Below are 27,232 nucleotides of genomic sequence, written 5' to 3' on the forward strand. Positions count from 1 at the left end.
GAAAATGAGATCAGAGAGGTTTGGTAGCTTGTCCAAGTCACACAGCTGGTATGGGCTAGAATTGAATATTTAACCTTTTTTCTTTTTCTATTTATTTTTATTAGTTGGAGGCTAATTACTTTACAGTACTGTAGTGGTTTTTGTCATACATTGACATGAATCAGCCATGGATTTACATGTATTCCCCATCCTGATCCCCCCTCCCACCTCCCTCTCTACCCAATCCCTCTGAGTCTTCCCAGTGCACCAGGCCCGAGCACTTGTCTCATGCATCCATGAAAATTTGATCTTGACTGGTCAAAGCTTTCCTTTAAGCATGGGAGCTAAGGGAGGGTTCTCTGGGAGGGGTGGTATGACATAATGGTTAGGCTGCCTGCTTCCATGAAGGAGGAGCTGTGTGATTTTGGGTGAATTATTTAACTGTTCTGTACTTCAGATTCCTCAGTCAACAAACAAGGATACTAATAATATCTACCCCATAAAGTTGGGTTTTCCGAGAATCAAATGAGTTAATACTGTGAAGTGTCTTCTGGAAAGTTAATATATAATAATGGCCCAATTCCAAAGGGCTTTGGAAACAGACCAATAGCTAGCTACTATTATTAGGCTGGATTGGAAGGGAGAGAGGCTAAAACAAAGATCACATCTTCGTTTGGAGGCCACTGAAGCTGTGGGACTGAGGCTTGTGGCCATGGGGTAAGGGAGGGGGACAGTGACAGGTGAAAGGCCGTATTCCCCTTAGGCCATTGGTCTGGGGGCGGGGGCTTTGCCATCTTCTGGACTGGGTTTCTTTGTCCCTTTAAACTGCCCACAGCCCGGAGGGGACACGTGCTGCCTGCAGAAAGGTTGGTGGCTCCTGAGAACAATATAGATTTCTTTTGTGAGCTTCAGGAAACCACATCCCAGTGAATGCTACAGTATTGACTTGAACTGCTGGGACGTGTGGTTGCCAAGGGCAATGCAATCAGCTTCTTGGCCCATTCCTTCTCCCTGTGGCTTCCAATGCCTCTGCTTCCAACAGAGTGGTGTAGGGCCCTGTCACTTCCAGGACTTTCTGTTTTCTTTTCCAGAAGATGGGGAAGCAGTGTTAGGATCTGGTCAGAGGTGGGCTGCCTGGAGGGGCCAGTCAGGAGCTCCCTGATTTGGGGTGAGGAGATGGCTTGCCGAGTCCCTGGGCCTTCCATGAGGCCAAGCAGCTCCAGCTTCAGTGCCGAGGTGGGGGGTTATGGGCTGTTGTGAAAGAACATCACCCCATCATCCCATGGTCTCTCCTCTTTTAGGCCATGGACTCCCTGGCTGGCCACTCCTGTGGGTAACTTGTCCATCTTTTGTCTTTTTTTTTGCCAGGGCTTGTGACAGAAGGAATTCAGAAAAGAGAAGAGGGCTGGTGATGGTCGAGGCAGTTAGCATAGAGTTTGGGGAAGCAGGGAACTGGATGGAAGGCAGGGAGGATGGGGGTTGCTTTCTGGGTGGATAGCACGTTGAATGGGGCACTCTGACAGCAGACTCCCCTTCTAGGTTTCTCACCGCTATAGTTCCCGGTCCTAGGAGTGAATCAGAGAAAATTAATGAAAAATGATGGATTAGACCCAGGACTGGGAGGCTTTGGTTCTTGTTTTGTCTATATCATTGCCTTGTTTTGTGACCATGACAAGTTATACCCACTCCTGGAACTTAGGTCAGTGCCACATAAACCACAAGACCTGAGATGGGGATGGGAATTGTTCCCCAAAGAAAAAACTGGGGAGCCATTATGAGGGGCAAGAAAATGGATGATGGAAAGGCCAACACACACACACGCACACACACACACACACACACACACACACATGGACTCTCATTTCAGAGGATCATTGCTTCTCTGGTTCTTTCCCCAAACCCTTTACAAAAAGCCAAGTTGCTCACAATAACAGCCATGAATCAGTATGCCTTAGGAGGTTCTGAATAGGACCCAGAAATCAAGCTTCTCAGCTCAGTGGTGGATCTTCTTGCTATACACACCAGGAGAGATCCTTAAAGTTCCTCAGAAGCCTGGAAGTGATTCCCCAGGATCAGATAATATTCCAGAGAAGTAAAGAAAGATCCATTGGTGGACTCATGTATTGATTCATTGCCAAGTATTCACAGAACATCTTCCCCATGCCAGGATCTGGGATTGGTGAAGTGTATGAGTCAGGTTAGGCTAAGTCCTGCTGGAACAAACACTTCCCATATCTTTGTGACTTAAAAAAAGCTTGTTTCTTGCTCATGCTTGGTTGTCCTCATAGGTTGGCTGGGGGGTTATTGTCCACCCTTCCTATCAGATCAAGCTGATGGAGCAGCTGTCCTCTGGAACACAGCTTTCTTTGTGGCCAGGGTTGTGGTGCTTGTGAGACACACAGTGGGTTTTGGAGTCAGAGGTGAATGGGGTGGGGAGTGAAACATCTAGAAAAATGGACAGTGTTGAAGGCTCTTGAGCACCATGGGCATTTACTTCATGTTGTAGCCTTTCCTCAGAATTGGCCTCACATCTGGAGCTGAATCTCAACTTTCCGTTTTGTTTTCCAAGATCAGAACAGGGGTTTGCTCATAACAGTGCCGGCGACGTGGAAAGCTTCTGGTCAGCAGTGATCCTGACCATCAGATCTTGCTTGGTGTGGTCTGATCTAAAAAAATCTGTGTGGTTGAGGAGAAGCCATAACTATAGAAGAGATAACTGGAGTGCACTCTCCTTAGATTTAAGCTCTCACCGTCTTACTATAATTAAGTGCCAAGTGGTTATTAAACAATACATTTACAGAATTCTGACAACTGTGGAAGAACGGTTCCTCTCCTACAGTGAATATTCCCCAGTAAATACACTTGTAATACTCCACTAGCTTTTAATTAACCCGACTAGCCTATAAACCCATTTATCTTTTGAAATGATGGTTTTTCCATGTGCAATACGTGTCAATAGATAATTAAAACGTTTTTCTTAGAGAATTAACAGGGAGGTGTGATCTATGCATTTCAGAACCTTATTATTAAAAATGTTATTTATTGAGGCTTAAACACCTGTTACTTGTAGCTATATAGCAACCATGCCTTTTTAATACCAAAATTAAACAGGCACTGCAGACAGAATGTGCAAGGTTAGCAAACCTCTTGGGTCATCATTAAACAGTACAAGTAATAAACGTTCAACTCTTGTTTAGGAAACAAACGTCCCAATCTGTCTTCCTTTCTATCAAGAATTGGGAGGGTATGTCTTTGTTCTTCCAGGAACAGCCTGGCTGCGTCGCTGTTTCAAACACTTTTTTTTTTTCTCTTCCAGAGAATCAGAAGTTTCTTCTAGAAATTACAGCTGCAAAGCATTTGGGAACCTCAGAATAAAAGACAATGCAAGACTGCTTTGGTGAATGTAGACTTTTCTAGAACTAGTGGTTGGTCAGAGCCCCACGCCTGGTAGACCTGTGTCTGGGGATGGCCGTCCTCAGAGGGAGGCTGTGCCATCCACTGGTACCAAGCAGCCTGGCCTGCGGGCCCTTTCCCACTTCTGGCTGCCCCAAGCTACCCACCTTGGAGAAGCATCAAGCCTGCCTCTTAGGCTAAGGGCCTGGTTTGTTGTCCCATTTGCCACAAGCCTTAGAAGGATGCTGAAGTTCTAATCCCAGTACCTGTGAATCTGACTGTATTAGTTTGCAAGAGCTGACATAACAAAACACCACAGCCTATTGTTTAAACAATAGAAATTGATCCTCCAAGTTCTGGAGACGGGAAGTCCAAGATCAAAGTGTTGGCAGGATTGGTCTCTCTTTGGTTTACAGATGCCACCTTCTCCCTGTGTCCTCGCCTGCTCTTTTCTCTATGTACACGTGTTGCTGGTGTCTCTTCCTCATCTCATAAAGACACCAGTATTGCATCAAAGCCCCACACTTGTGACTTCATTTAATCTTAGTTCCTCTTTAAAGGTCCAGTCTCCAAACACAGTCACATTGGGGATTAAGGTTTCAATGTAGGAAATTTGGAGGGATACAATAATGTCCATAAGAGTGACCTTATTTGGAAACAGAATGATCAGGTTAAGATCATTAAGCTGAGGATTCACATTAGGATGGGTCCTCATCCAATATAACTGCATCTTTACAGAATGGGGAAATCTGGACAGAGAGACATTTACACAGAGAGAATGCCATGTGAGGATGAAGGCAGAACTCTGGGGGAGGCACCTGCAAGCTAGGAATGCCAAAGACTGCCAGCAAACCACCAGAATCCAGTGGAAAGGATGCAACAGCGTCTCCTTCACAGCACCCAGAAAGTACCAGCCCTGCTGACACCTTGATCTCAGACTTTAAATATCCAGAACGAAGGACAGCACATTTCTGTTGTTTAAATCCCCCAGTTTGTGGTGCTTTGCCATGGCAGCCCCAGGAAATAAATATACCCCCCGACAAAGAAATTCTATCACACTCTGATTCTCCTGTCAATCTTCCCTGGCTTCTCAAGTCACCCTAACCCATGGGCATGGAGGACAAAGCCTCAGTCATTTAAAGGACTGAGTGGACTAATATGAGATGTACAATATTGTCAATTACGGTGATGGAGGAGGATATGACATATTATCATAGCTTCACTCATGTCCAGCTCTTTGCAATGTTATGGACTGTAGCCCTCCAGGCTCCTCTATCTATGGGATTCTCCAGGCAAGAATACTGGAATGGGTTTCCATGTCCTCCTCCAGGGGGTCTTCCCAACCCAGGGACTGAACCTGTGTCTCTTATGTCTCCTGCTTTGGCAGGTGGGTTCTTTACCACTAGCGCTACCCAGGAAGCCCATAACATATTATCATTTCATCCTAAATCCCATTTTTGTGTTTATTTTATCATATACAAATTATTGGTATAGTAGTACATGTATGTGATTTATAAATAATCATGTGCACTTATATCAAGGTGGGGAAGGGTCCATGTTCAAAATGTTTTGACTATAGGGTTGTGTTATCACACAACTCAGAGACCACTGTTTTAACGCGGGGAGTCAGTGCTGAAAAATTAGACCAGAGGGCTCATGTTCCAGAGGAATTTCATGTGGGAATCAGAAAAAAAGGTTTTGGAGCTCTAAAGAGAATTCTTAAGGTTGTACAGGAAGATTCAACAAACAAAATATTGGAGACAAATTGTAGGTTTCCCCACTGCCCTGGAGCACTGCATTGGATTACTTATGACGTCACTGTATGTCTCACAATTTGTAATATTTTGACCCACTTCATTTGTCTCACCCTAAGGTCCTCTGAGTCTCACATCATGTGTGTCCACAGTGAGGTCTCAGTGGGTGATTCACGGTGCTCTATGTGGAGAGGGGCTGGCAGGGCCCAAGCTGACACCGGGACACTGGGAGCCTTTCTCTTTAAGCTACTACATCCTGAGAGCAACAAGTGAGTTCAGGGAGGAGGAGAGAGAGGGGAGTGAGACAGAGAGAAGCAGGAAGGCAGACCTCAGAGGGAGAGGCAGGTAAACATAGAAACATACAGTGGGAGGGAGTCTGAGAAACAGATCATTGGAGGGCTGAGCTAGGAGGCAGAAAGTTGGAGGCAGAGGAGAGGGGTGAAACCATAAGAAAAATTCAACACTTGCAAAAGGTTGTGCAAACACTTGGTAATTTTCCCAAACGTCGTAATTTCAGTTATGTTGAGGGCTTTACTTAGACATGATTCCAATCTGTATTATCCCACTCTTTTAAATAAACATGTTTTACATCTGGAATTTCGGACATTAGAGGTTCTAGAGTGTGCTGTGCCCTCGGGCTGGGAAAGGGCGTGTATTTGGGGTGGCCTCAGGGCACCAGATTTTGGAATCTGAAGCTCTGGTGTCAGCCCTTAAACTGCCTGGGGGGTGTCCTGGTCCTCTCCCCCCAGAAGCTGAGAACACATGTTCTCTCTGTCCTCATAGTTGCCTTGATTCCAGGAGAAAAGACAGAGTGAGAGAGAAAGGGCTCTGGATGTGGATGCCTCCTTTCCTCTCCTCCCTGTGTTACCATAGTATCGCGTTTCCTTGGTTACCGGTGGCCAAGGAAAGGACACTGGGCAAGTGCAGGATTTTGATGGAGCTCTCTAAAGAGAGATGTCAGCACAGACTTTGTCTCATTTAAAAGAACACTCGTTCTGAGATGTTGCTCAAGAATGGGGGTGGGGAAGAAATGGGTGGTTCTCATGAAGCTGGAATTTAGAAATTTCATTTCACCGGATAGAAAGGAACCACTTAAAAGACAACCTTGAGGAATCAAAGCCAGGGAGGCCTTACCCAGCTTTGCACATCGCTGGAGATCTGGAATTGGCAGGAAGGCTGTGATGCTAATTAAGAAATGATTTCTGCAAATGCTCACTTTAACTGCTCCCAGCTTGGACTAGCCCCGTAACTGACTTGCTATTTTCCCTGGATAACTAAGCACCCTCGGGGAATATAGGTATTTGCCACTTCCCCTGTGAGTGTCAGCCATCAGTCTTTAATGGTCCCAAGAGGCCACAGAGACCTATGAAGTCTCTCCAGGGAGCCTCTAGATTTTTTTTTGACAACTAAATGATGTGGAGGACAGCAGCCCTCGATTCTACTCAACTTTTGAGAGTTAGTCAAGATATCTCTCCCTCCTGTACATTTGTCTTGACTTCTCCACCCACATTAGGTGCCCTCCTTCGAGGACCCCAAGAATTACATTTTGTCATTGAAAATTTTATCGTTGCATTTACTACATTGTTCACTACCTGTATGATCATTGATCTTTCTCCTCTGCCAGGTTTCGAGTTGTCTCACTTTTCTTTTTAAAAATCATTTTATTTTGAGAGGGAGAGGTAGGTAACACATAAAGGTGTTAGTAAATTAGATCAGTATAAAAGGATCTGTGATAAAAATTTCCCCAGCTGGAGCCCCCATTCATACCCCAATCCCTCCAGGTGGTCATTGTTTCTGCTTCTTGTGTGTTTGTCTAAGGAGTGGATGCAGAAATGACTGTGTTTTTCTGTCTCCCTCCCTATTTCTCCTCCATCCTTTATCCTCCTCCCTCTGTCTCTTTAATCTGAATGATACAGTCCACACTATTCTGCTCATTACATTTTTTAAAAAATTAGCAACCTATCTTGAAGATCTTTTTAAGTATGTATAGAATTTTAAAAATGCAATGTGGCATTCCAGTGTATGAGGCTATCTCTTCTCTCACTCATCTTGGATTTCCAAAGGCTTCCAGTACAGACCCAGCCTGTAGTAGGTGGTCAATGAGCATTTGTCAGATTTTTCATTCATGAAAAAAAAAAAACTCCTTATGCTAAGAGATCTGAATTAGAGCATCGGGGATATGAAAAGGAATCGGGTGGAGAGGGAGGTGGGAGGGAGGATGGGGATGGGGAATACATGTAACTCCATGGCTGATTCATGTCAGTGTATGACAAAACCCACTTCAATATTGTAAAGTGATTAGCCTCCAACTAATAAAAATAAATGAAAAAAGAAAAGAAAAGAAAAGGTCAACTACATGGAAGGATTTTCCCCCCAAAATAAGGCATGAGTATTTGGTGGGAGTAAGGTAGTGCCTGTGGACTTGCTGGGGGAAGAGGAAAGTAAAAAGACGCCAAAGGGGCCCCAAATGGAACTAAACATAAGAACCCAACTTTCTGGGACTTTACTTGATGCACAGGTGGTGTCTCAGCTGGTGTTCTATGAATCCTGTCCATTCTTCAGCTGATATTTTTGACTGTGGTCTGGATTTGTTCCCTCTGCTTTTGTTTGTTTTCTTTATGGGCAGAGACATTGTGAAAGCTCTCTGGCTGTCATCTGTGGCTGACTGCTAGTTTGTGCAGCCTGGTTTATGGCTCAGAGACTCTGTGGTCAGTTGTAGGCTGTCAGGATAATGATGTGGGACATGCCACGTGGCCTCACACTCTGGGGCACCTTTATGTTTTCTAGGAGGATGAAGAGGCTGGGAAATGAGGGCTCCTTCTCCCACTTTTTGTCTGTGCTAAAGCTAATAGTTTAGGGGAAGCCGTGTGCCCTGTAGTTTGCTCCTGAGAGACTTGTGTCCTGAGTTTAGTCCTTCACCCACACCTGCCATTATTTTATCCCCACTTTGAAGCAGACAGATATCCAGGAAACTTGAAGGAGGCTGTACTTGCTGGAAGGGTGTGGTGTAACAACTAAAATTAAGACTCAGTGTTACATGTTGCCTTGACATCTGGTAAAATTGAGATGGCCCAGAAATCAGAGCAGTAAAAGAGGTAAAAGGAATCCAGATAGGAAAAGAAGAAGTGAAACTCTCGCTGTTTGCAGATGACATGATCCTCTACATAGAAAACCCTAAAGACTCTACCAGAAAATTACTAGAGCTAATCAACGAATATAGTAAAGTTGCAGGATATAAAATTAACACACAGAAATCCCTTGCATTCCTATACACCAACAATGAGAAAACAGAAACAGAAATTAAGGAAACAATATCATTCACCATTGCAACAAAAAGAATAAAATACTTAGGAGTATATCTATCTAAAGAAACAAAAGACCTATACATAGAAAACTATAAAACACTGATGAAAGAAATCAAAGAGGACACAAACAGATGGAGAAACATACCGTGTTCATGGATTGGAAGAATCAATATTGTCAAAATGGCTATACTACCCAAAGCAATCTATAGATTCAATGCAATCCCTATCAAGCTACCAACAGTATTTTTCACAGAACTAGAACAAATAATTTCACAATTTGTATGGAAATACAAAAAACCTCGAATAGCCAAAGTAATCTTGAGAAAGAAGAATGGAACTGAAGGAATCAACCTGCCTGACTTCAGACTCTACTATAAAGCCACAGTCATCAAGACAGTATGGTACTGGCACAAAGACAGAAATATAGATCAATGGAACAGAATAGAAAGCCCAGAGATAAATCCATGAATCTATGGACACCTTATCTTCGACAAAGGAGGCAAGGATATACAATGGAAAAAAGACAACCTCTTTAACAAGTGGTGCTGGGAAAACTGGTCAACCACTTGTAAAAGAACGAGACTAGAACACTTTCTAACACCATACACAAAAATAAACTCAAAATGGATTAAAGATCTAAATGTAAGACCAGAAACTATAAAACTCCTAGAGGAGAACATAGGCAAAACACTCTCCGACATGAATCACAGCAGGATCCTCTATGACCCACCTCCCAGAATATTGGAAATAAAAGCAAAACTAAACAAATGGGACCTAATGAAACTCAAAAGCTTCTGCACAACAAAGGAAACTATAAGTAAGGTGAAAAGACAGCCCTCAGACTGGGACAAAATAATAGCAAATGAAGCAACAGACAAAGGATTAATCTCAAAAATATACAAGCACCTCCTGCAGGTCAATTCCAGAAAAATAAATGACCCAATCAAAAAATGGGCCAGAGAACTAAACAGACATTTCTCCAAAGAAGACATACAGATGGCTAACAAACACATGAAAAGATGCTCAACATCACTCATTATCAGAGAAATGCAAATCAAAACCACAATGAGGTACCATTACATGCCAGTCAGGATGGCTGCTATCCAAAAGTCTACAAGCAATAAATGCTGGAGAGGGTGTGGAGAAAAGGGAACCCTCTTACACTGTTGGTGGGAATGCAAACTAGTACAGCCGCTATGGAGAACAGTGTGGAGATTTCTTAAAAAACTGGAAATAGAACTGCCATATGACCCAGCAATACCACTCCTGGGCATACACACTGAGGAAACCAGATCTGAAAGAGACACACGCACCCCAATGTTCATCGCAGCACTGTTTATAATAGCCAGGACATGGAAGCAACCTAGATGCCCATCAGCAGATGAATGGATAAGGAAGCTGTGGTACATATACACCATGGAATATTACTCAGCCGTTAAAAAGAATTCATTTGAACCAATCCTAATGAGATGGATGAAACTGGAGCCCCTTATACAGAGTGAAGTAAGCCAGAAAGATAAAGAACATTACAGCATACTGACATATATATATGGAATTTAGAAAGATGGTAATGATAACCCTATATGCAAAACAGAAAAAGAGACACAGATGTGCAGAACAGAGTTTTGGACTCTGTGGGAGAAGGCGAGGGTGGGATGTTTCGAGAGAACAGCATGTATATTATCTATAGTGAAACAGATCACCAGCCCAGGTTGGATGCATGAGACAAGTGCTCCGGCCTGGTGCACTGGGAAGACCCAGATGAATCGGGTGGAGAGGGAGGTGGGAGGGGGGATTGGGATGGGGAATACATGTAACTCCATGGCTGATTCATGTCAATGTATGCAATGTTGTGAAGTAATTAGCCTCCAACTAATAAAAATAAATGAAAAAAAAAATTGAGATGGCCTCCAATGGTTTAACTACATGTTCTTCTCCTAAGGCTGCTCCCAAGGACACTCACATTCCCCCTCAATAACCTTCCTTATCAAAGGACAAGGCATAGTTCCTGCTTATCCCTGGGTGGGGGGGTTTCAGTCCCCTCCCTGTCAATGGAATTATTCAAACAGAAACCACATCCTCCCAGGGGAATCTTTCGATACTGCAGAGCCTGCCTCTCACAGCACCTGGTTGTTCACTCTTTTCCTGAGTGACCCTGCACGATGTGTGGTGTTCTCCTACCCTGGGCTGTGAGTAGGATGACTAATAAGAGGCTGCGTTGACCTCATGTGTCCCAGGTCAGGTGTCGTGTGTTCATCCATCCCCACAACACTAGGGTGGGAATCCTTCCCTCCCTCCCTCACCGACAGGATGAATGGGGCTTAAAACAAAGGGTGCCTGATTCGGTCTGAACTAAGTGCACCACCATCAACTCAAACACTTGTTAAAAATGTTCTTTACACACAAGAGTTTCTGGAGGTTCTGGAGTGGTGTCTCAGAATCTGCATTTTAACAGGCCCAGGTTATTTTCATTTGGGTGATACACAGCTATGACTTCCAAAGCGTCTCCTTGTAGTCTGGATGTTGATAGGGAATCCAGGGACGTGTAGGGAATACGATGTTTCACTGCCTTTGCATAGTCTTTTTAATTTTCCTGCTTAAATGTACCCCTGCCCCTACAATGTGGGTCAGGGCTTACCAGTTCCATCAACACTTGGTTCTGGAAGTCAGAGCCAATAATAGTGAACCATTTACAAGCTTGTTCTCCTTTTAATAAAATCTAGAAGGTTAAGTCACAGAGTCCCACTGAGCAGGGAGCTTGGAGGAGCCTCATGGGAGGATGAGGGTGGGGTGGGGAAGTATGAGAGATGGCTCAGTTTGGGGTCTGGACTTCTTCTTGAAGCTCAAAAGTTACCTTGCCTGGCTGGGCCAAGTGGGGAACAGGAGACTTGTATTTCAAGATCTCTATTAATAGTTGAATCTAAGTTTATAGGAAGTCACAGAAGAATTTGACATAGCTAGCCACTGGGTACATTTATGCATTTATTCATTCACTTTATATTTATTGATATCTTATTATGTTCCAGGGAAGCATTGTGTCAGGGGCTGGGTAAACAGTAGTGAATTAAATAGACATGAAACTTAGCCAAAGGGAGCTCACAGATTGGTGGTGTATATGTGTTCAATCACTAAGTCATGTCCGACTCTTTGTGACCCCATGGACTGTAGCCTGCCAGGCTCCTTCTGTCCCTGGGATTTCCTAGGAAAGTATACAGGAGTGGGTTGCCATTTCCTTCTCCAGGGGAACAGGCTGGTGGAGAAAGGTATTAAAGAAGGAACTAAGTGAATACATGATACTGATTGGTTAAGAGCTATAATGGAAAAGATGGTTTGAGGGTCTTAGTAGGATTCTTTCATTTGCAATAGGAGAAACCCAACTCAAAACTGTCTAAGCAGAAAGATAAATTGGCTTGAGTAACTGGGTCTTTATCTTACTGCTTTTCTTTTGTTTGCCTTCTTCTCTTGGGCTCCCCCCATCCCACCCCCACTCTTGCCAAGGGTCCAGGTTTCAAGCAGTCCTGTGGATGTGTTTGCATGGCTTGTAAACCAAGAAGAAATAGAACTCAACTCTCAGAGTACTTTGCAAAACTCCTGAGAGAGGACTTTGATTGGCAGCTCAGGAGTCACTTGCTAAGGTCTGTAACTAGAGAGGAGAGAGACCTGAGTTCCACCTGAACCCCAGAGAATGGGGAAAGAACAGTTCCCCAAAGGTATGGAGGTTAAGGTGGGAAGAGAGAATTGTGCAGACAAGGCAGAGTCCACCGGACAGAGGAACCTCGCTGATTTGTGGAGTTGGGAAGGGCCCGTCTTAGAAAGTGCTGTTCGGATGAAGATGTCTTTTCTCTGTTTCTGAAAAGGTTTGATGCCTGAGAGGTACAAAGAGGAGAAGGCCAGCATATCTGGACTGTTCTTTACATCTGCCAGTTGTTTAGGGATGGGAAGGAATGAGAGGGCTCCTAAATGACTGTTAATACAAGTCAACAACCGTTGAGCTACTCCAGGGCAAATCATTCTGAGTGGAGTGGGTGGCCTTCTTCCCCAGAGGCAAGTGCTGGCCTAGATTACATCTGACGATGGCAACTTAAGCACTTTGGCAGGCACTGGGACTGGTGGTACATCTGTCTGGGTTGATAGTTGGCTTACTTTTCTAAAGAATTCATTTTATGATTTTATTTCTCCCTTTCATTAAAAAATGAAAGGGTATCTACAATATACAATGTTTATTTCAGAAATAAGTTAAAATCAGATAAGCAAAGAGCAAAACAAGAATCACTCTAAACCTTACTTTCCGCTTGGGAACATTTTGATGTATAACCTTCTGATTCTTTTTTTTTCTTCTCTTCTCTTACTCCCCTTCTCTCTCTCCACATATGCACACATATATGTGTGCCTACATATATGTATGTACATATTTATATATACTTATATATGTAAAATGGACTCAATTATAAGATGTTCTGAAATCTGAATGACCTATCATATATCATACTTTTAAGTGTCTCCCTTAGTTTATTAGGAATATTATTCTTATGGTTTTCTTTTCTTGTAAAATATTTGTCAAATTTTGGTTTTAGATATAAAACAGTCTCATAAAATGAATTGGAAAGTATTATCTCTTCTTTCTTCTGAAAATTTGTATAGAATTTGTGTAATTTCTTCCTTAAAATTTTGATAAAATTCACAAGTAAAGCTATCTGAGCATGGAGTTTACTCTAGGGGAAAGGTTTGAATCAAACATTCAATTTCTTTAATAGATATAAGGTGAATCAGATATTTTATTTGATAATTTTTGTCTTTCAAGGAATTTTCCCATTTCATCTGTGCTTTTCAATTTAATGGCATAAAGTTGTTCATAATATTCTCTCATTATCCTTTTGATTTCTATAGGATCCATAGTGATGTCTCTTCTGATATTGGTAATCTCTCTCTCCCTCTCTTTCTTTCTTTCCTCTATCCTTTCTTCCTTTCAGTATAGCTAGGAATTTTTATTTTATTTGTCTTTTCAAAAAACTGACTGCTGGTTTTATTGATTTTAACTTTTCTTTTCCTTTCTAATATAAGCATTTAAAGGCATGAATTTTCTTCTAAGCACTACTTTATTTTTTATTTATTTTTTTTATGCTCATTTTTTTTTTTTTTAGTTGGAGGCTAATTACTTCACAACATTTCAGTGGGTTTTGTCATACATTGATATGAATCAGCCATAGATTTACACGTATTCCCCATCCCGATCCCCCCTCCCACCTCTCTCTCCACCCGATTCATCTGGGTCTTCCCAGTGCACCAGGCCGGAGCACTTGTCTCATGCATCCCACCTGGGCTGGTGATCTGTTTCACCATAGATAGTATACATGCTGTTCTTTTGAAATATCCCACCCTCACATTCTCCCACAGAGTTCAAAAGTCTGTTCTGTATTTCTGTGTCTCTTTTTCTGTTTTGCATATAGGGTTATCATTACCATCTTTCTAAATTCCATATATATGTGTTAGTATGCTGTAATGTTCTTTATCTTTCTGGCTTACTTCACTCTGTATAAGGGGCTCCAGTTTCATCCATCTCATTAGGACTGGTTCAAATGAATTCTTTTTAACGGCTGAGTAATATTCCATGGTGTATATGTACCATAGCTTCCTTATCCATTCATCTGCTGATGGGCATCTAGGTTGCTTCCATGTCCTGGCTATTATAAACAGTGCTGCGATGAACATTGGGGTGCATGTGTCTCTTTCAGATCTGGTTTCCTCAGTGTGTATGCCCAGAAGTGGTATTGCTGGGTCATATGGCAGTTCTATTTCCAGTTTTTTAAGAAATCTCCACACTGTTCTCCATAGCGGCTGTACTAGTTTGCATTCCCACCAACAGTGTAAGAGGGTTCCCTTTTCTCCACACCCTCTCCAGCATTTATTGCTTGTAGACTTTTGGATAGCAGCCATCCTGACTGGTGTAAGCACTACTTTAGCTGCATCACACAAATTTCAATAAATTGTGTTTCTATCATTCTTCATTTTAAACATATTTCTTGTTTTCCTTGTGATTTTTTATTTGACTCATAAGCTGCTTAGAAATGTGTTATTTAGCTTCCAAATATGTTTTCATTTTCAAATTATTTATTTGTTGTTAATGTTTTAAAATTTGATTTCATTTGATCATGAACAATTTGATCAGACTATAGACATAATGTGATTTCAATCCATTTAAATTTACTAAGTTTTTTGTTTGGTTTTTATGGCCCAGCATATAGTCTATCTTGGTAAATGTTTTTTAAAAATGCAATATGGATTCTACTGATGTTGGTTGTTACATTTAAAAAAAATTTTTTTTTTGCCACACCCTGAAGCATATGGAACCTTAGCTCCCTGAACAGGGATGAAACCTGAATCCCCTGCACTGAATTGAAGGTGGAATCTTAACCACAGGGCCTCCTGGGAAGTCCCTGGCTGTTGCATTCTATAAACACCAGCCAGTCGAGCTGGTTCAGAGTGATCTTCAAATGTTTTGTGTCTTTAAAGATTTTTCTGTCTATTTATTCTATCAATTACTGAAAAAGGTGTCCTGAAACTTCCAACAGTAACTGTGAATGTGTCTTTTTCCCCTTTCATTTCTGTCAGTTTTTGCTCATGTATCTTCAAGTTTTGTCACTAAGTGCATTCACATTTAGGATGGCTTTGTATTCTTGATGAACTGACCCTTTTATCTTTATGAAATGACCCCTTTCATGTCTTTCAATAGGAAGAATCAAGAACACTTCCCGATTCAGTTGGTTAACAAGGCTCCTATTACATAGATACTAAAACCAGATCAAAACATTACAAGATAAAACTATAGAACAACATCCCTTATGCAAACAGACAAAAGCATCCTCAAGAAATACTAACAAACTGAATCTAGCAATATGTAGAGAGTATAATACATTATGTTAGCTTGAGTCCTCCAGGAAGCAGATGATGAGATAGAAAGGACTGCAAGAAATTTATTTGGGGGTAACATCTGTGAAAGAGCTTCCCAGGTGGCTCAGTGTTAAAGATTCTGCCTGCTTATACAGGAGATGTGGGCTCGATCCCTGGGTGGGAAAGATCCCCTGGAGAAGGAAATGGCACCCCACTCCAGTATTCTTGCCTGGGAAATCCCACGGACAGAAGAGCCTGGCAGGCTACAGTCCATGGGGTTGAAAAAGAGTCAGATACAACTTAGCGACTAACAACACCACCACCAAACACTTGTGAAAGATGAGGGACGACAGCACAATTCTTCAGGGAAAGCTCTCAAACCATGAAGCAGCTCTGATACCTGTGAAAGGAAAGGGAGAAAGTCGGATTGGTTAGGAAGGTGCAGCTCTAACAAAGCCTGACTAGCCATTGAAGCTCTGTAGAGAAGATTGCTCATTAGAGAACTTTTGTGTTTGGTAGAATTGGTCAGATCTCAGGAACAGTACTAGAGCTTCCCCAATGACTCGGCAGTAAAGAATCCACCTGCAGATACAGGAGACACTGGTTTGATCCCCTGGGTCAAGAAGATCCCCTGGAGGAGGAGATCGCAACTCATTCCCATATGACGTTCAACAAGTCATAAAATGAATAATGAAAATAAATAAAAGGTATGCAGATTGGAAATGAAGGAGTAAACCTTTTTACTTACAGATAATATGATCGTCTATAAAGAAAAACCTCAAGAAAATCCTAAAAATGTTGTTGGAAAAAGAAGTGAATTTTAGAAACAGTACAGGATAGAAAGTCAAAAAACAAAAAGTCAATTGTTTTTGTATATACTAACAATGAACAATGGGAAACTGAAATAAAAATAAATATCACTTACAATAATATAAAAGACAGACACTACTTGGATGTAAATCTAATAAAATAAGTGCACAATCTGTACACTAAAAAAATTTCTGCGAGAAACTAAAGATTAGCTGAATAAACGGGTATAGCAACACTTATAGGTGAGAGGCTTATTGTTAAGGTTCAATGCTCCCCAAAGCAATCTATAGCTTTGTTGTAATCCCAGTCAAAATCTTAGTAGCCTTTTTAAAGTTTGATAGGCTGATTTTAAAATATATATGAAAATGCAAGTAATTTAGAATAGCCAGCATAATTTTTAAAAATAAGAAGAACATTGGAGGACATTCACTACCTGATCAGTATGACACACATACTGAAACTTGATAAGCTACACTTATCAAGGCAGCATGGTGTTGCCTAAAAAAATCAACATATAGATTAGAGGAACAGAAGGGAGATTCCAGAAATAGATTTGCACATATAAAACCAACTGATTCTTGACAAAAGCACCAAAGTAATTCAGTGAGGAAATGCTAGTCTTTTCAACAAAGATGTAGGCCCAATGTGATAAATGATGCAGAAAAATTGGATATCAGTGTTGAAAAAATAAACCTCAACCATTGCATATAAAATTTAAAACATAAAGCTAGAGATTATCATAGGTTTAAACATTGAAATGAAAACTATGACGTTTCTAGAAGAAAGTATAGAAGGAAAATCTTTGCAATTTTGTTAGGCAATACTGTATTAGACAGGAAATAAAAAGTACAAACCATAAAAATTGGTTAAGTCAGACTTCATAAAAATCCAAAAGGTACTCTTTTGAAAAACACTCTTTAAAAAAGGAAATGTAAACCAAAATTGAGAATTAATTCACAATACATTCATTTGGCAAGGGAGTTGTATATGAAATCTTTAAAGCACCCTCACAATATATTATTAAGAAGATAGATAATCTAATTTTAAAATAGACAAAATACGGACATTTCTCCAAAGAAGACAGATGACCAACAAGCTTATGAAAAGATGTTCAACATTGCTAATTATTAGAGAAGTGCAAATCAAACTACCATGCGGTATCACCTCACACCAGTTTAAATGGGCATTGTTCAAAGGCCTACAAATAGTCAATGCTGGAGCGGGTGCAGAGAAAAGGGGATCCTTCTACACTGTTGGTGGGAATGCAAATTGGTGCAGCCATTGTGGAAAACAGTATTGAGGTTCCTTAAAAACCTAAACCAGAGTTACCATATGATCCAACAATACCATTCACGGGGCATATATAGAGAAAACTCTAATGTGAAAAGATACCTGCACCCCAATGTTCACTGCAGCAGTATTTACAATAGCCAAGATATGGAAATGACCTAAATGTCCATTGACAGATGAATGGATCAAGATGTGGTACATATATACAATGGAATACTACTCAGCCATAAAAAGAATGAAATAATGTCATTTGCAACAGCATGGATGGATCTAGAGATTATCATACTAAGTAAAGTCAGTCAGACAAAGACAAATATTATATGCTATCACTTGTTTGTGGAATCTAAAAAATAACATGAATGAATTTATTTGAAAACAAAAATGGACTCACAGACATGGAAAACAAACATATGGTTAGCAAAGGGGAAAGAGGAGGAGGGATAAATTAGGAGTATGAAACTGGGGTTCCCTGGTAGCTCAGCTGGACAAGAATCTGCCTGAAATTCAGGAGACCCTGGCTTGATTCCTGGGTCAAGAAGATCCCCTGGAGGAGGGGTAGGCTACCCACTCCAGTATTCATGGGCTTCCCTGGTGGCTCAGATAGTAAAGAATCTGCCTGTGATGTGAAAGACCTGGGTTAGATCCCTTGGTTGGGAAGATCCCCTGGAGGAGGGCATGGCAACCCACTCCAGTACTTTTGCCTGAAGAATCCCCATGAACAGAGGAGCCTGGTGGGCTATAGTCCATGGGGTTGCAAAGAGTTGGACATGACTGAGCGACTAAGCACAGCACATGAGATTAATAGATACATACCAATATAGAGAAAATAGGCAAATAACAAGGATTTACTACATAGCACAGGTAACTATATTCAATATATCCAATAATAATCTCTAATGGAAAATAACCTGAAAAGAAATATATCTCACAATGAGATATAACTATACAACCATTAGAGTGACCAAAATGAAAAAGAAGGACAATACCAAGTGTTGGCAAAGTTGTTGGGCACCTGGAACTCCCGTGCATTGTTACTGAGAATGTAAAATGGTACAAAGAAATATTTATAGTAGCTTTACCCAGAATAGCTCCAACTATAAACAACCAATCAACAACCTAAATATGCACCAACAGCTATACAATATACGTAAAATGAAATGATGCTCAACAATAAACAATGAACTACTAATACAGATAAGATTGATGAATGTATAAAACATGCTTAGCTAAAACAACCACAGAAGACTGCATATTATATGATTCAACTTAGATAAAATTCTGCATTCTGATAGTCATTGTAGAATTATTCATAGGAGCCAAGACATGGAAGCATCTATTGACTGATGAAGGATTAAGGGAAATGTGGAATATACGTACAGTGGAACATTATTCAGCCTTAAAAAAGAAGGAAATTCTGCCATTTGCAACATGGATGAATCTGGAGGACATTACGCTAAGGGAAATAAAGTAGGCACAGAAGAACACTGCCTGATGCCACTTATATGAGGAATCAAAAGCCGTCAAACACACACAGGGAAGCATTGAATGGTGGTTGCCAGGAGCTGGGAGACAGGGACAGAACATGGAAAGGTACTATTCAAAGGGCATAAAGTTTTCATTATGGAAGATGGATAAGTCCTAGAGATTTACTGTACAGTATAGAGCCTATATTTAACAATGCTGTACTGTACACCTAAATGCAATTAAGAGAGTGGCTCTTATACATTCTTATTACAAAAAGTAATAATAAATGAAGAAGGTGGGACAAAACTTTTGGAGGTGAGGGATAGGTTTCTGACATAGCTTGTAGTGGTGGTTTCACAGATGTATTGTTCCTGTTGTTGATTTGCTCAGTTGTGTCTGACTCTTTGCAACCCAATGGACTGCAGCATGCCAGGATACCCCATCCTTCACCATCTCCCGGAGATGTATAATTATCTCATCAAATAGTATATATTAAATATGTGTAGTTTTTTGGTAGGTCAATCATAACTCAAAGAAGAAATTCTAAAACAGACACTAATCTACAGTGATAGAAAACAGATTCCTATTTGCATACAACAGAGGTTGGGGGAGATTGACTGTCAAGATCATGAAGAGACTTCTTAAAGTGATGGTAATGTTATATGTTTTGACTGGGGTGAAGTTCTCATGTGTATATACATTTGCCAACTCATAGAATTAATGAGTATGTTTTATTGCATACAAGTGAAACCACAACCAAGTTACTTTGATTAAAAAGAGGCTCCTTAGTGTTTAATTATATGGATTTATTGAGTCAAGTCTTTCATAAATTTTCTACTCCCAGATATTTAGGCTGTTTCTGAGTTTTCATTACTTAAAAAATACTGTTATGCACATATGTGCATATGCATCTTAGGATATATTTTCAATTACTTTTTTAGGTTAAATTTCTAAAATCAAATCAATTGCATCACTTGATATGTACTGATAACATGACCTCTATAGGTGTTGAGTTGAATTTCAGTCCCACCAAGCACCAATGAAACACAGAAGGAGTTGAGTGAGGATGGGGATGGTTCCACCTAAACCTACCCCAGATAAAAAAATCAACATTCAGAGATTTGGCCGTAGGGTCATCTCTGTCTTGCTTGTTAGAAAATCTGCCTCTTTGCCTTTATTCAGTCCAGTAAACACAGGTGTTGTGGTTATTCTGAAAATATCATGGAGTCAAGCACTGATCTACTCTGGGAGGAGTGGATTGGAGGTTGAGAGGGATTCTCAGGAATTAAGAGTGTTGCTTCATAGGATTATTTTTAAACTGTGGTTAAATATATCAAACATTAAAATTTCCACTTTAACTATTTTTTTAAAAGACTATTTTAAAAGAATAGTTTTAGGTTCACAGCAAATTTAGGCAGAAAGTACAGGGTTTCCATATACTTTCTGCCCTCACGTATGCATAAACTCCCCCATTATCCACACCCCCACCAGAGTGGTATATTTGTTACAATCAATAGAACCTACATTGACACATCATTATCACAGAACAGTTTATATTAAGGTTCATTCATGGTGTTGTACATTCTATAGGTTTCGACAAATACATGGTGACATATCTCTACCACGGTAATATCATTGGAAGTCATTTTATACCTTTAAAATCCTTCGTGTTCCACTAATTCACCAGTCTCCTCCCACCCCTAGCCACTACTAACCATTGATCATAGGATTATTTTTAAACACGGGAGAATAATCAAACGTTAAATAACTCAGAAATCCAACTTGATGAGAGCTATGCCAGAGGGCCAAAAGAGGCCACACTTGATATAACTGCTGAATGGAGGGTGGTTGCTGCAGACTTGGGCAGACTGGAAAGTGCAGGCTGCAAGCCCAGCTCTGCCTTTATTGGAAGAATGTGCTAATCTGCGGAGGGAGGACCTCCCTGAGGAGGCAGAGGTGAGGGTAGGTAGGAAGGGGCAGACCATGCGTGCCCACATGCGAAAACCTGCATCCTGACCATCCTTAGGATGGACCCCTGAAGAAAGGGAAGGACACCTGAGATGTGCCATTAGCACCAGCTCCTGTCTGCACCCAGATCTGACCTTAGGAAAAGCAGATGGTAGAGGCCTTCCATCTCCATATCTGACTGCTAGTGTTCCCAGCATGTTCCATCATGGTCACGGTCAAGGTTAAGATCATAGGCTCTGGAGTCAGACTGTGCGTTCAAAGCCCTGTCCACTTCTTCCCAGTCATGGGACTGTGAACCATAAATGCTGCCTGTCTGTGCCTCACTTTCCTCATTTGTAAAAGGAAGATAATAGTAGTGCCTGTTGGTGTTTAGTTGCTAAGTCGTGTCTGACTCTTTGTAACCCCATGGACCGCAGCCTGCCAGGCTCCTCTGTCCAGGGGATTTCCCAAGCAAGAATACTGAAGCGGGTTGCCATCTTTCCAACCCAAGGATTGAACCCGCATCTCCTGCCCTGGCAGGTGCTCCTTACCACTGAGCCACCAGGGAAGCTCAATAGTGGTGCATACGTCTTGGCTCATTGTGGGGATTAAATGAGACTATCTATGTAAAGGGTTTAAAGTCCTCAGTAAAGTGTAGGTGTTCTAGTTATCGTTCACAGCACAGACAGTGTGCCTGGGCCAAGCCAGGATCATTTTAGGGTGCTGGGGATCCAGCATGAAGAAAAACAAATAGATATCTCCTGTGAAGGTAATTGCCTTCTAGTGAGTGGAAACAGAGAAGGAAACAGAAACTCAGGGAAAGACCAGATATGATAAGTGCTGTCATGGGGGGTGACTGAGGATGGAAGTTTCTTTAGTTTTCCATTGGATGGTTGGCAAAGCTGTCTCAGGGAAAGGGCTTCTTGAGCAGAAATATGAAGCATGAGAAAAAGCCACATAAAGTTCTGGAGGCAGAACCTTATATCAGCATATGCAAAGGTCCTGAGGTGGTCTTGCTATGATGCAGAACAGGTAGAAGCCTGTGAGGCTGGAGGGCAGTAAGTGAGGGAAAGATGAAGAAAGAGTGACCAGAAACCCCATCTGCTGCAGCCCAGAGTGAGGAGTTCTTTAGCGCTTTCACAGAAATACTCTAGAGATATGAGGCAGGAAACGGGTGTATCTGATAAACTAGATGACTGTGATGTTTTCGCTGCTTCCTCTAATGTCTTTTTGTAACATTCTTAACAATTGGTCGTACCAACATATTACCATAAATTTGGTCAAAATGCCCCACTTACAGATAATGCTCCTGGGAGTAGCCTCTTTCCTGAGCCTCCCTCCTTCTGTCCCCACCCTGAGCCGCTGTCCAGAGGCAGGATGATGGGGCCACAACCAGGACGGTCTTGTGAGCTGCCCTGAGGATGTAAGGAATTCCACTTACTCTTCAATCATCAGCTGTTTTTTGAGCATCTCTCTTGTGTACTGAACTGAACTGGAGGCTGTGGACCAGAAGTGGATGCTGAGGTCTCTGCTCATTCCCTAGAGGGAGCTTGGTCTAGTTATAGAGTTAAGACTTGCCTGAAATAATTAGTAACTGGTTTAAAATCGAAAGTCACTCAGTTGTGTCTGACTCTTTGCGACCCCATGGACTGTAGCTGCCAGGCTCCTCTGTCCATGGAATTCTCCAGGCAAGAACACTGTAGTGGGTTGCCATGCCCTCCTCCAGGGGATCTTCCCAACACAGGGATCGAACCCAGGTCTCCCATATCACAGGCAGATTCTTTACTGTCTGAGCCACCAGGGAAACCCAAGTAGTTTAAGTCATGATCAAAATTCACTGTTAGATTGGATAGCTTATAGGCAGCCGAGGGCTATAGGAGGTCAGAGAGCTGGGAATGCAGATTACAGATTTTAGAGTTCCCATAGATCATGGCAGTAGCCAGGGCCCCTGATAGGAGATTCCCACAACAACTGCAGTTCTGCCAAGCCTCTGGGAGAAAACAGACCCTCTGGGGTAAACCTGGAAGAGACTCTGATAGCAGCTACCTCATGGGGACACACACACACACACACACACACCTCTTTAATACCTATGATCCTGGTAGAAGGGAAAAGTTCACAGCTGAACAATACCACCCTGACCTTTAAATGTCTTCAGGTAAATAGCAGTGAGCTGGGTGTGGGAGTGGGAACCTTCAGCTGGAATTTCCGAGTTCTGACGACTGGCCCTGCAGCTTGTGCTACTGACCTGATTTTGGCATGTTCAGCTTGGCAAGTTTCTCAAAGGAGAAAACTTCTCTCTGAATCAACCAACCAGCCAGTTAACCAGCCAGCATTTTAAAAGTGTTATGTAGCGAGGGTGGGATGTTTCGAGAGAACAGCATCGAAACATGTATATTATCTAGGGTGAAACAGATCACCAGCCCAGGTTGGATGCATGAGACAAGCGCTCGGGCCTGGTGCACTGGGAAGACCCAGAGGGATCGGGTGGAGAGGGAGGTGGGAGGGGGGATCGCGATGGGGAATACATATAAATCCATGGCTGATTCATGTCAGTGTATGACAAAAACCACTACAATATTGTAAAGTAATTAGCCCCCAACTAATAAAAATAAATGGAAAAAAAAAGTGTTATGTAATTTTATTTTTTTCCCCAGTTTTCTTGAGATGTAGTTGACATACATCACTATATAAATGCTAGTTTAAATGACTGTTTAAATACTAGTTTGACTTACATACATTGTGCACTAATTGATATTGTGTAGTAATTACCACAATGAGCTTAGTTAACATCATCCATCATCTCACTTAGATACAATAAAGAGAAAAAGAAAAAAATTTCCCTGTGATGAGAACTATTAGGATTTACTCTCTTATATATCCCAGAGAATGGGGAACTGTAGTCATCATGTTTACATTATGTCCCTAGCACTTATTTATCTTGTAACTGGAGGTTTGCACTTTTTGACTCCCTTCATTCAATTCCCCCTCCCCCACCCCATCTCTGAATATTATCTATTTTTCAACTGCTACTGCTTTGTTTTCTGCTCTCTAATATTTTCTTTTTTTAGATTCCACATATAAATATGATTATTCAATATTTGTCTTTCTCTGTCTGATTTATACACTTAGGATAATGCCCTCTTAATTCCTCCCTGTTTTTGCAAATGGCAAGATTTCTTTTTTTTTTTTTTTTTTGCTTAAGGCTATATGATATTACATTCTATCTGTGTATCCATACTACATCTTTTTTATCCATTCATTTGTCAATGGACACTTAACAACGGGCACTTATTGAGATGTCTGCCTGGTGACACAGGTCTGGTGTGTGTCTTCAAAGAGCTTACAGCCAACTAGGAAAGGTGACATGTACCAATAACCACCATGTGATGGTGGGGTGGTTAAGAGCTTGGTTCCAGACCAGAAAGCCCCAAACTAGAATTTCAACCCCCACCCCCCCATTTGCTTGTGAGCTTCAGAAACCACACCAAAAAGCTCCACCTCTCCATCAAGAAAACAAGACCAATAACAAACTCTTTCAGGTTAACGTGAAGAAGAGGCACAGGTCCTGGCAAATTTTCAACAAATGCACTCAACAAATACATTCAACAAATGTTCAGTCTTTTGAAAGTACTGCTCAGTAGCTGTTACTCAAATTGCTATGCTTATTTATTAGTAATAATAACTGTGTGTCTTAGCTTGGGCTCCTGCAAGCAGCCTGAGTTGGGGACCATGTGTAGAGGGTTCAGTGGGGAGTGTTCTTAGGAAATACCCCTGTGAGGGGGTGAGAGTGGGCAGGTCGTGAAACTGGTCCTACAGGGAGCTCTGGAGCTGGGTGGCCCTTCAGATGGTCCCACTTAGAGACAGGGGGTGGCCTTTGTATCCCTGCATCAGCCAGTCTCTGGCCATGTATGCATGCTAAGTTGCTTCAGTTGTGTCTGACTCTTTGCGACCCTGTGACTTAACAGATTCCTCTGTCCATGGGATTCTCCAGGCAAGAAAACTGGAGTGGGTTGCCATGCCTGTTTCCAGGGGTTCTTCCTGACCCAGGGATTGAACCTGTGTCTCTTACATCTACCTGCATGAGCAGGCTGGCTCTTTAGCACCACCTGGGAAGCCTTCTTTGTCCATGGGAAAGGGCCAAACCCTGGGTGAGCCAGGTCTCTGAAGTTGAGGGCTATTCCCAGAAGGATGCACTTTGAGCCACAGCATCTGGGATTCCCAGCAGCTGGGGGTAGATGGGTCTGAACCAGAGTGCGCTGTGATGTGTCACATCAGGTGGAACTCTGGAGTTCATGGATTTGGACTTACATTCTTGACTGGCAAGGAGCCTGTCATGTGACCATGAGAAAGCTATGTTCTTTTTGGGAACCAGAGCTTCCCCAAGATAACATGAAACTGTTGGTCTGAAATTACTTCCACAGCCAGCACTCTATGGGCGGAAGCAGTCAGAAAGGTTTTGTGGAGGAAGAGTGACCTGAGCTGGATCTGAAGGATGATCAGGGTTTGGCTAAGGAGAGCAAAGAGGAGAGAATGAAGAACCAGCCAGGATTCTGGGCAGGGAACCCTTCCAAAGCAAACTTTCAGCCTCAGAACTGGCCCCAACCCTCCCTGGTCCCCAGATTTTAAGCTCCTGGAAGTTAGGGTCCATGTCTTGTTTGTGTTGGCCTCTTGAGGGTCCAGTACAGACATGAGAACCAATCAACTCTGCTTTCCATTACCTCCCCTGAGTCCTCATAGAAAACATACAGCAGTGGGGACAAGCCCTTCACCATGGAGAGCCTGTGATGAGCTGGTGACAGATGGGAAAGCCTCAGCCGGATGCTGCAGAGTCTGGTGGGAGCTGAATCCTGGGACTGTGGAGGAAGTTTCCTGCTGTGCACCGCTCCCTAGTAAGGAGGAGCTGGTAAGAAAAACCAGTCCTCCCTTCCCCCTCGCCCTCCCCACATCCTCCGGTATGGAATGGGAGTTGATGGGAAGATGCTCAACACCCAGCCGTCACTGGACCCAGGCCTCTGTTGCAGACATGCTAAAGTCTCCCCCAGACTGGATCCTTCTTTTCTGTTTTGATTTAAAACCTCCCACAGTTCTAACTTGAGCTTCCAAATGTGGCCTTTCAGGAGTTAACCAAGCCCATCTGCATTCTCCCCAAGTCCTCCATCCCCACTTTTCTTCCTAGGATTCTGAGATGAAACTGATGCTCCCCACAGGCTGGGCTGAGCAGTTACTCTATACCCTGAGAGTCTGAGCCTCCCTTCCCCCTCTGGAGGTGCTCACCTCGCCAACTCCGGCGCAGACAGGTGCTCAGCACCACTTCAGCAACACTTGGAATTACTTCTAACCACAGATTACACCCCCTCCTCTTGGTGACTCAGATGGTAAAGAATCTGCCTGCAGTGCAAGAGACCTGGATTCAATCCCTGGGTCAGAAAGATCCCCTGAAGAAGGGAATGGCACCCACTCCAGTATTCTTGTTTGGAGAATTCCATGGACAAAGGACACTGGTGGGCTACAGTTCATGGGGTCACAAAGAGTCAGACATGACTGAGCAACTTTTACTCACTCACAGATTATACCAGGAGGAGTTGCTGCTAGACCAGACAACTCAAGCACCACTGGCCTGTTTTAGGCTCAAGGACTCAAATCTCTCCTTTGTCTCTCTTCCCTGATGCTCATCCTTATAGCTCATTCATTTAATTCAATTCCACATATCCTAAAGGAAATAAACCCTGAATACTCATTGGAAGGACTGATGCTGAAGCTCCAATACCTTGGTCACCTTATGTGAACAGCCAACTCATTGGAAAAGACCCTGATACCAGGTAAGATTAAAGGCAGAAGGAGAAGAGGGCGACAGAGGATGAGATGCCATCCAATCAGTTGGATGGTATCACTGATTCAATGAACATGAACCTGGGGAAACTCTGGGAGATGGAAAGGGAAAGGAAGGCCTGGTGTGCTACAGTCCATAAGGTTGCAGAGTGAGACATAACTTGATGAATGAACAACAACAGTGGTGTGCTGGGACCTCCAATAGGTATAGGAGATGTGGAAACAAGTCAGACACAGTCTCTGCCCACAGGTCTGGTGTGCAGAGTACAAGAGAAGACTCCAATTTGCCATGCCTACTCACTTCTGTTGTAGGTGAGATTCCAGTCCTCAGGAAAGTGTAGGCACCTAAGATGACTTCAAGTAGTATTTTTGAATGAATAAAAGTGCAGCAGTGTGAAGTGCTCTATCAGGGACAGAGAAGACAGACTTTGAAGAGTTAGGACTTGAAGATTTAGGACTTGAACTCTGAAAACCTAGTTCAAGTTCAAGAACTTCTACTTGCTAGCCGTGTGGTCTTGAGCTCATGTCTTGATCTCCCTAATGTAAATGGGGCTAATAATATTTATTTAT

This window comes from Cervus elaphus, chromosome 4 (genome assembly GCF_910594005.1).
Source record: "Cervus elaphus chromosome 4, mCerEla1.1, whole genome shotgun sequence".
Taxonomy (NCBI): domain Eukaryota; kingdom Metazoa; phylum Chordata; class Mammalia; order Artiodactyla; family Cervidae; genus Cervus; species Cervus elaphus.